Source organism: Octodon degus, unplaced genomic scaffold (genome assembly GCF_000260255.1).
Source record: "Octodon degus isolate 3935 unplaced genomic scaffold, OctDeg1.0 scaffold00029, whole genome shotgun sequence".
Classification (NCBI taxonomy): domain Eukaryota; kingdom Metazoa; phylum Chordata; class Mammalia; order Rodentia; family Octodontidae; genus Octodon; species Octodon degus.
This window is the reverse complement of record NW_004524605.1, coordinates 3,076,901-3,088,368: the sequence shown is the minus strand read 5'-3', so window position 1 is coordinate 3,088,368 and position 11,468 is coordinate 3,076,901. Positions and strand designations below refer to the sequence as shown.

The window sequence follows — 11,468 nt, the reverse complement described above, 5'->3', positions numbered from 1 at the left end:
ATTTAAAAAAAAAAACTTAATCCTTAGCCTCTTGAGTTCTGGGATTTACAGGCGTGTGCCACCACACCCAGCTATACACTTTAAAGTCAGAGAAGTTCCTAGAGGTGCTAAGGGTTCAATTGGGGTTCCTGTCAAAGCCAACAATCACCACAGAATGTTCTGTTTCTTTCAAACCCTAATTTCAATTGGTTAGGAAAATTTCATTAGTAGGATTTATTCACAGGCCAGTTTCATTTGCAATGGCATGGACTATATTATCATCTTAGCCCTTGCACTTGCTACCTGAATATCTGAATAAATCAATGGACAGACTCCATTATCTGCCATCCCACACATCCCTTGCAGAGGTCCTTTTGCCTAACATACAAGGCAAGTCTTATGTCCCTTGAGTCCTCCGTATAGGTATAGACTGGATAAGGACCCCTCAGGATATTTCACATTCATGTGAAGAAACCCAAACCAGCAGAACTAAACAAGGCATTTACTGGCTCACATGAGAAGAATCTGGAAGTACACACCATCAGGGAAGGACTGACTGATCCAGGAGCTCAACAAAGTGACAGGAGGGTCTGGGGTATAGCTCAGCAGCACAAGCGCCTGCCTGAGTCCGATCCCTGGTACCAAGGCGGAAAAAAAAAAGCAAATCAACAGGGGATGGGTTTTCTTGGTTGGACTCCTTCAGTTTGGCATCTCATAGAACTAGCTCTCCTTTCAGAGTCAGAAGATAGCTGCCAGGAGTCCATTCAGTGTGTCTTCAAGTTAAACTTCAGAAATGAAAAGAAAAAGTAACGTTATCCCAATTTTTCTACCAAATGTCCCAAAATTCACTTGGTAGAAAAGGGCATTAGCATATGTCCTAAAATTCATTTGGTCCCCCACACACACCAAAAAAGAACTTAAACACTCTGATTGATCTGGCTTAGGCTGCATGCACACCTTGGTTCCCTTAAGGAAGACACAATCCACTTGCACAAATGTTAAAATACATTTTGAAATAAAGCTGATTAAAGTTTATCTTAATGATTTAAATTTCTGATACCAAAATGATGGTATCGCTGCTGCATGAGGAAGCACACCCTGCAACCTTCTTATCATCTTTCAAAGGGATTTCCCATGTTCACCACAACCCATGAGGAACAAGGAGCTCAAAGTGCGGCTTAGTGGTAAAGCATATATTAAGGACCATCACCAAAAGGGGGGCTCAAGTCTTCCCTGAATATATATCACTTTTAAAAGGATTCAGATTATCTAGTAAAAGTCTGATCACAGATTAATGACTTTCCTTCTTAATGTAACTAAAAATACAACCACAGATTTTCAGAAAGAAAAACTTTTTACTTTACAATTTTTCAGACTGTAACAGCAGAGTTTAAGCGAAAAATAGAACGGTATATGAATTCTTTTTTTTTTTTTTTTTTTTTTTTGCGGAACCAGGGATTGAACACAGGCCCTTGCGCTTGCCAGGGAAGCACTTACTCTACTGAGCCATCTTCCCAGCCCCCTAAATATCTTTTTTTTTTTTAATCTTTTATTTCTTTATTTGATACAGGTCTTGCTATGCAGTCCAGACTCATAATAATCCCTGTCTCTGCCTCCCCAGCACTGGAATTATAGGCATGTGCCACCACACCTGGTTTCAGTGGCTGGCATGGCATGCCCAGGATTCCAGGGCTGGCGCAGCACCCAGTACTGGGGAATGAGCTTGGGACCTTGCACTTGCCAGGCAGGCACTTAGACAACTGAGCTATCTCCCCAGCCCAAGTACATGAATATCTTGAGTTAGGAGGGGTGGTGATGTTTCAAAAAGCTTTACAATACAAGCAACCGAATGGCTCAAGAGCGCTCCTTACTAGACTCTCTGTGCCAAGTCACCCTCCAGAACTTGGCCCCTTTCAAGACACAACTAAGTCCTAAGAACAGGATGTATAGTCTGAGGAATCACTATGTGAACATACATTGTAAAGATAACAAAAAATTATTCCTAAATTATGTTTCTTATCATTCGTGTTTATTACCATTTCTATAATTAGAAGAAAAAACAGTAAGCTATTCTGTTTTTATAACAGAAGGCTATGTAACTGTTCATCAGACTGAAAGCTAATACTCAAACATATAGGAGAGATAAAGTCAGACCCAAAACACAAAGCAAAATCCAAGCAACATTTTTTAAGAGTAGAACTAATCACCTGAATATGTCTTACACACCAGTCATCTTAGGCAAAAAGCCAAACTCTCACTCACCCTAGGGGGAACTGTGTGTTTAAAGAAAAGGATGTGAACTAAAGGAAAACCTATATAATTATTCAGTTCTGAAAACTGGCTTCCCAAGTACTCTATATCCAAATAATTCAATGCAGTAAATATGTACTGGAAATTGTACCTGTGTTAGACACACAGGATACACACAATGCCCTGAACTTCACAAAGTTAAATACAATGTCACAAAAGCAACCACCATTACTAAACAGCACAGAACAAAATCAAGCAGAAACACATATGCTTCCCAGTAACCAAAGAAAGAAGAAATCAAAATGAACCTAGATGATCTCTGGACCAAATAATAGAAAATTTCAAGACAAAAATGCTTAAATAAGAAGGAAATTCAGGTACGCAGCTCTGGCTACTCAAGTAGGTGGAAAGTGGGCTACAGTTGTATTTGTCTCTGAGGGCCTCTTGGTTCTGCCCTTTTTCCCATAAAGCATCACCTTCTGGCTCCTAGCAAGATGGCTGTAGTTTCAGAAGTCACAGCCAAATAACACAAGCACTAGGGAGATAAGGAACCATCTAGTTCCCTCTTTTTCTCAACAGCAAGACAACCTTCCCCAGGTACCTGTTGTAGACTTCCTTCTTATCTCCCATTGGCCCAAGCTGCCCTTGGCTCTCCTACAACAATCACTTCCAAAGAGACGGAAGCCCGCCACAACCACCACTGCTATGGCTACTGCTAAATGCCATTTCTTCAGTCCTGGCTAAATACTGCAAAGGTAATTACTTCCGGCCTTGGACTGGAGAGGAAATACAAGAAAAAAATACACAGGCAAAGGAGAAGATTGGCTAATTAGAAGAAGAAAGTCAAATCCTGAAATCATGTATCAAACTGTTTCTCTGTATTACAAACATTAATTTGTCAGTAAACAGTAAGAATACAGGGAGAACAGTCTTTTTTTTTTTTCCTTGCGGAACCAGGAATTGAACTCAGGCCCTTATGTTTGCCAGGCAAGTGCTTATTCTACTGAGCCATCTCCCCGGCCCCGAGAACAGTCTTTTTTATGAAACAGACTTAGGTTATTTAGTTACCAGAGGAGATAATCAGACTTACCACTCCTCATTCAGTTAGGTCTGGGTTTAGAATATTCCGTATTACATACACTGATACCTTGCAAACTCTATCAGAAGTTGTTCCCTGATGATTTCTCCATTTAGTTCCAGGTTTCACTCAAAATATCCACCAATATCCACCAACTCAGAACTGACCCTACCTGCAAATAAAAGCATGCAATTAGGAGGCAAAAGCTGCAGGGTGCAATTCTTCCCTCCCCCACCTATAATTAACTGATATGTATGAAAACTAGACTCACTAAGCACCATGTTTAAACCAAAGAACCTACATTTAATGCCTGTAATGTGCTTATTATACAGAGTTCCCACCCTTTCCCATCCCATAAATTTATTGCTACTGCCACTGTATATATACCAAGAACAACTCACACCAAAGGATACCCAATGGGTAAGATCCAAATCACATCATGTGTTTGGTGAACACACACAACGAAAGCCCACACAGTGTGTTAAAGGACTGCTGCCTATGTTTACAACTGAAGAATTAATTAACAGTAAAATCCAGATTTCTGACCTCTCTTAAAAGATCTAGCAATACTGCATGCACACTTCCACACTGTAATCATCTGTCAGAGCTGAGTAGAGGCTGATTCTCAGGTTGAGGCAGACTTTGCAATTCTCCACAAATGTCACCACTCTGGTATTACTTCCACTGACAGTTACACCTGTCTGGAGCCTGTAAATATGTGTGCTTGCAAATTCTGCTATATAGTTATAATACTAGATTATAATTATTTGACAATAATATAGGTAACCCAAGTAAGTTTTCCTGCTTTGAGAATATACATGTAACACCTCAAGAGTAAACAACATGAACTTTGGAGCTAGAAGGCACTATGTTGGAGTTCTAATTCTGAAACTGACGAGCTGTGTCACCCTGAGCCTCTCTGTATTTGACCTAAGATACCATGCCTTCATTTACAAGTGCTGCAGTCTGGAGTTTTGCAGGGGGAACAATAGAATATAGGACTCATATATTTTATACAGTTATTTTATATTGAATCACCCAAAGAATCACATACAGAAAGTGCAGGAAATCTTTCCACACACTAAAAACCAAAGACTTCAGCTGAGGGCCTGGGTTCCATGGTAATGTCCTGCCTGAATCCAGCTGAAGACCTGGAGCCCATAACAATGCCTCCCGCCACGTCCAACTGAGGCTTAGGGCCCATGACAATGTCTCATGCAGGCCTGTTTCACAGAGCCTCTGGGCACTGAGAAGGCAAAAGATCAGTGGTGGCAACTAGAAAGTCTGCGCCAGCGGGATGAAGGATTTGTGCCAGCAGACAGGTATCTGCACTGGAGCCAGGAAGCAACGCTGAAGGGAAGGACCAGAGCTCCCCCAAAAGGTATCGCAGCCATCCTTAACAACAAGGTCCCAAGCCCCTCTGACTGTAAGAACAGCTAACTTCATCAGGAAAGCCAGCATGACAAGTTTCTCCAGGAGAACCTACAGCTTCCACCAGCTCCCTGCAGTTTCTAATAACTTCCTAGAGTCTCCCTTCTTCCTCTCCAATTCTGCCTCTTATGCTGGGGACAACAATCCTCAGATGGTCCCCTCATACCCAGAACCATGCTGGTTTAGTTCAGCTGGGTGTCATAAATTGACCACAGTGGTCAGTCCACCACAGCAAATACCCAATTAAATAAACACAAGACAGCAAGCGAACACAGTCCTAAAATCTAACATGTCCAAATTAAACTGATAATCCTAAATACACTGCTTCCTAAATCTTCCTTGTGATCCATGTAATGCCGCACAGCATACACACTGAAGACCTAAGTCTGTACTTAGGTTATAATAGTTTCATCAATCTCAAGCAGCCAAGCTTCAGCCAGTCACAAGCTGCCAACTGACTGGACCACAACCCAAAAAGGCAGAGGAGGAGATGGAACCAATCAAGCTACTTCCATACTTACTCTCCCTTTCTGACTACAAATACTTACTGGTTCAGACCCCTCTGAACCTTTCACAGTTCTGAGTGTTGCCTGATTCATGCATTCTTTATTCAAGTCCTGCTAAATTTAATTTTTTTAAAGTTTAACATAGCTAAAAATTGGGATTACCAAAGGCCTATCTGTCAACAGCTGAGTGGAGAAATAGAGGGTACAACACTGCCTTTCATGCAATGGGCTACTTACTATAATTTTAAAAGATGAACTATTATTATGTATTCATCAATACAGATGAATCTCAAAATCACTGAGTCAAAGGGCCCCACAGGGCCCGTGTGTCACTCAGTGGAAACACTAACAGGGAAAGGCCCCTGGTTCCATATACAACACCACACATATATGCTAGAGAATGCATTTGTGCACAAGTCTAGAAAATGAAAACTAACTTCTGTGATAGAAAGCGGATCAGCAGACTGCACAGGGAGAAGAACAGGAGGTTAAACAAGGGGCTACAAAGCGACAACAAGACGGCAAGCACGTGGATTCTTTAACAGTTTTTTATTGTTGATATGGTTTGCTTTTTGTGGACTGAGCTCGAACCCTGGGCCTTGAGAATGCCTGGCAAAACTCTACCACTGAGGTCCCAAACCCAATTCTTGCATCTTCACGTGATACTTTCACAGGTATAGGCATATATCAACATTCATCAAACAGAAATCTGCATGATTAATTCTATGTTTTAAAATTAATTCTGAGCAGAACATAATGATGTACACCTGCAGTCCTAGTACTCAGGAGACATACTGGAAGATCACTGAGGCTGAGGACAGCCTGGGCTGTACAGCAAGTTCAAGGCCTGCCTGGACCTCAAAGTGAGACATTGTTTCAAAAAAAAAAGAGGTTATTCTAAGCATATTAATAATTAGTGGCAAGACTGCTTTTTATGAAAAAGCAGACTTACTCAAGGCATTAAGTTTGAAAACCATGGTCACAATGTTTCTTAATGCTACAGATCAGAAACTGCCAATTACAAAGGAAGTATATGTGCCAAAAATACTACTCTACCCTAGAAAAATCTGACATGAGTAAAAAGAAATCTGGTAGATTTCAGTATTATTCAGTTACAGCCCATACAGTCCCTCAATCCTTCAGTACATCTGATAAGGATTAAATTTTTTAAATTAAGTCATTTCACTGTCAACCAAAAAGACATGTTAATCATTTAATGAGCATTCATCTAGGTATCACTAATACAAACTTCAAATTATACCTAGGATTCATGAAAAAGTTATGAAACCATATTAATATAAAAATTATGACAAGATTGTACTGGTGCGGGGTTTTTTTTTTTGTTTGTTTGTTTGTTTTTTGGCGGTACCGGGGATTGAACCCAGGATTCTGTGCTTGCCAGGCAAGCACTTACTCTACTGAGCCATCTCCCTGACCCAAAAGGCAGAAGGATTTTTTTTTTTTGCCTCCGAATGCCTTCAGGGCAGGTTTGGCTGGCTTGAGTTGTGGGGATCGAAACACAGCAACCTGAGCCTGACTACTTTGTTGAAGCAGCCACTTCAAGAACTGAGCTACGGGGCAGCCCCCTGTACTGGTGCTTTTTGTACCACATTAAATGCTACCTCTAAAACCTTTTATATGGAAGAAATAAAGAATCACATTATTTCCTTTGCTGAAGTTCACCACTACATTTTAGACAATACCAAAAATCTCTCCATACACAGAGTTCCATCCTCCAAATCAGTCTTAGTTCCATCATATTGCTATGGAAAAAGAGAGATTGCATGTTTAAAAAAGAAGAAGAATTAACAGTGGTTCCTTCAAACTCTTTCACGGTAGAAAAATTGTATTCATTCTGCATCATCCCAAAAAGACTGAAAGAATGAATGGAAGTTATTATGTTCCACATATTATTAGAACATCTTTCTATGTCATTTCTGCTTAAAAGTAGAACACTCTGCCTTGGTTGGGATACCTGCCATCAGAGGTCAGCAGGATGTCAGGATAATGATTCAAAATTCCCACTGAACAGTAGATTAAAACCACCCATGACTTTATCTAATCTTTAGATCCTCTTACAAATTTAAAAACACTACTTTTAAGTGCCAAACCACTACAGTTCAAAAACCTTAAGTTTAAGTGGATCAAAGACAGGAAGATAAAGTCCTAAGTCTTACAGAAATATGTTTGGGTTTTCCACTTTTCCCCAATGAATAATGACTTACATCAGCAGCACCTGATCTATTAAATTATTCATGTCAGACTGGGTGTGGTAGCAAGTACCTATGAGGATCATTAGGAGTCTGATCTGTGTAGTGAGACCCTGTACTAAATACAAAAAAAAATTACTCTAATGTTGAATGAAAAACATATGCCTAAGCACATGCCCCACTCCTCTGCGTATTAAGTCAACCACTCCCTCATTTAGTCACCACATACATGCCGCTAACAGCCACGTCTGTGTCTCCTGTCCAAAGCTGCTGGCCCAGCAGTCTTTCCACACCACTCCACATACCCAACTGCATGCAGGTCAGGGATGTCTACCTGGACAGCTTCCTCCATTCAAGCTTACCTGAACTCCCTGCTTGACCACTCCTTCGCCCTGTACCACTCCACAGCAAGGACTCAGACCACAGCATGATACATTTTCATAAGAAAACCTGACAAATCTGTAAGCTGTACTATCAAAATACCTGCATGTTCAGCTATTCAACATTCAAATAATACATACATTTCATTAATAGGAAGATCTGTGTTTCCTAAAAGGTTGATAACCAACAGTTTATTTCAAGAGAACACACGATGAGTTCCCTGACCACTTGCCCCACCCTCACACTTCTGTATCTATACAACCTTGGCTGTTACCACCAACCAAGTAACTCTAAAGCTTTCCACAGGAATTCATTAGGGAGCTCCCTGGGTACTGGGTCATATCTGTGACAATACTACTTTAGAAGAGTTCTCTGTGTTTAAAGAGCAGAGAAAAAAGTATTATGAAATTTGCAAAATTACTTAAATATAAATGACAGTCTTGATCTTACTTGAGTAATGTTTTTCTGAAAAAACACAAATGTATTTTTAAAAAAGTTTTGGCCAGGGCTAACAAGATAGCTCAGTGGACTAAGAGCTTGCTTAGGCAAGCGCAGGGGCCAGGCTTTGATTCCTGGCACCACATGCTGCGCCGGCCCTGCACCAGGGCACATTGAGCCAGCAATGGAGTCTAGGCATGGTGGTGTACATCTATAATCCCAACACTAGGAAGGCGGAAAACAGGAGGATCACAACAAGTCCAAGCTGCGTAGTGAGACCCTACACACACACACACACACACACACACCCCAAAAAAAAAACCTAAAACAGTTTGGCCATAAAGCAATCATTTAGAAAATTTCTTCTCTAGCCAGGTGTGGTGATAAACACATGTAATTCCAGCACTCAGATCATATAATGAGTCCAAGCCAGCCAGAACTACACAGCCAGATCCTGTCTCAAAAAAAAGTTTTTCTTTTTCTTCTCTAATGAGAAGAACACGTTAGACTCTATGATGTTGTATTTACTTAGTCATCTAAGTTCCAAATAGAAAAGTTAAGGGAAGAAATGAGTGAAGAGTAAATAAGGCTGAAAATGGTGACGCACACCAGCACTCCCAGCACTCAGGGAGGCTGAAGCAGGAGGACTGCCCTAAGTTAGAGGCCAGCCTGGGCTACATGCCAAATTCAAGGCTAGCCTACACTACACAGTGAGATCTTGTCTCAAATAAATAATCAATCAATCAAAACTCTTAACAAGCCCTTTAAAACTGTAGTTTTCTCCACTGGCTGCAGAGTAAACTGGACTTCTAAGAAATACCAATGACAAGATGAGCACAGCGGTGGTCCACACCTGTAATACCAGTATTCTGAGAGGCTATGGCAGAGGACGGCAAATTCCAGCTCAAACTGGCAAGATTCTGTCTCAAAAGAAAATATTAAAGAGGGTAGGGGTGTAATTCAGTGTGAAGGTCCTGGGTTCAATCCCAAATTTGGAGCAGGGGGCATGAGATCGCTGACAATGCCTCATTAGGCAAATTAATTCCTGTAAGAACCAGGAATGCATACTTTGTTAGAAGTATCTCTAGATTACCTTAATGTAATGCCAAGGTAGAGAATCAAGGGGGCCTGCCCCGTAGCTCAGTTCTTTAAGTGGCTGCTTCAACAAAGCAGTCAGGCTCAGGTTGCTGTGGTTCGATCCCCACAACACAAGACAGCCAGTCATGCCTTGAAGGCATTCGGAGCAAAAAAAAACACTTCTGCCAAGGTAGAGAATCACTGTTCTAAATGAACTTCTACTTACCTTTACTGTATCTATCTCTCAATCCATCCATTTATCTCTCTATCTAGGGTTTTGGAGACAAGGTGTCAGTATGTAGTTCAGACTGGCCTTGAACTCACTATGTACTCAACTCACCATGGTGGTCCTTCTGCCTCAGTTCCCCAAGTGCTGAGAGTACAGGTAATGGCCACCAACCACATCTTAAATCTTTCATAAAAATCATATATACAAATGTATTTAGCATACCATGCACTTTCATTTTAAAAGCCTTTTCCAGCAATTTGACATTACTACCCAAACACAAAGAATCTTCAACTTTCAACAACATATAACTACAAGTGACAGTACAATTTTATTATTTTCTATCCTACAAATCAGGTACATGTACCAATATCTGTCTACATGGCTTCTTATGAAGGCCAAGGCTCCTAAGAGATTTTGCACTAACCCATTTTCTTCTAATATTTTAAAGATATTTTATGCTCAAATTTGAAAAACAGACAATTTTTCTGGGTATACAGTAAGAAAAAGATAACCTACTCTTTTCCCTATTTTTGTACTGTAACAATCATTTCTATGAGTACTAATTACTACTCTCACTGGCATGTGGACAACTATAAAAATTATACTGGCTTCCTTATAAAGACTAGAGACAGTGTGTCAAAACAACACTGTCAGGCTGGGCATGCGGGTACACACGCAATTCTGGCACTCGGGGCTAAGGCAGAAGGACTGCCTGGAGCTGAGGACAGACCTGGACTGGTAAGCACAAGGTCAACCTGAAATATATAGTGAGACCTTATCTCTCAAAAGAAAAAAAAAAAAAAAATTCAAGGTCTAACTTTATTTCTTTATTGCGGTACGACGGATTGAACTCAGGACCTGACACTTGCCAGGCAAGGGCATATTCTACTGAGCTGGCTCCCTGGCCCAAAGGTGTAACTTTCTAATGAGATAATTTACTTAACATAAATATATGGTACCAGTTAGGGCAGAAGCTATTCCCTAAGGGGCCTCAACCCGGTGTATGAGTTATACTTTCCAAGGAGCACGAAGGTCTGGACAGCTAAGAAAATCGATTTCCAGAAGGCCAGCCTCCTCCTGATTCCTAAAAGTGACAGGCCCAAGCATAGCTCCTTGTCTTCTACCTCACTTTTCACAACAGCTCTTCTATGTAAAAAGCAAGCCATTTCTTACTCATCTCAGCTTATCATGTATGTTACCAAACTATATGGGGAATGCTCAAATTAAAAAATACATAGTACAGGGAAAGACACAATGCCATTCCTGCCCCTCCTAACACTCCCCCTCACTTGAAACACAATTATCCTCCCCCATCATGCTGGGAGAAGAAGGAGCTCTGGCCATCTCCTCTCACATCTTTATGAAACATGATCAAATACAGGGAGCGGCTGCCGAGTGCCATCCCTCAGGAGGGCAGGTCTTAAAGACATTTCTGTGTCCTCGTCCAGCTTACTCACTGGACTTAACACCTGCATCCTCTGGCTCTTCCCCAAAGTCAAATATTTTCTATCAATTCAGAACATGAAGGGAGCCTCACAGTTTCATGTCACAACTAAAGACACAAAAGAGGACTTCTAGAACTGCTGTTTCATGCAGTGGCAAGCCAAGGGGAAAGGTATGTTTGAAGCAAGAGGGCATGGTCATTTACCGTAATTCTTAAAATCTGAACCCTTTCGCTGTATTTTTCTATCACACCGTATACACTGCCTCAAGAAGTTCCAGTGTGCCAATGGACTCCTGAGACATAGGCAGTCCAGAACAGTACGGCAAGAAACCCTGGATGAGATGGGAGCCTTACGCTGCGAGCTCATGCAAAACTCCTCACCTTGTCAACCACACATTAGAATTATCACTTGGCCCTCACTGTTTTGGGGTTTTTGTTTTTTGGG

General features: G+C 41.1%; 1 protein-coding gene across 1 annotated transcript in view; it reads right to left on the bottom strand.

Moving 5' to 3' along the window:
* Cdc42se2 (CDC42 small effector 2) overlaps positions 1-11,468 on the bottom strand; it is a 90,349-nt gene that overhangs the window by 69,315 nt on the left and 9,566 nt on the right. The window contains exon 2 of the mRNA XM_004629323.2: positions 3,320-3,479. The gene's annotated coding sequence lies outside the window, so the exon portion shown is untranslated. The remainder of the gene's footprint in view (positions 1-3,319; positions 3,480-11,468) is intronic.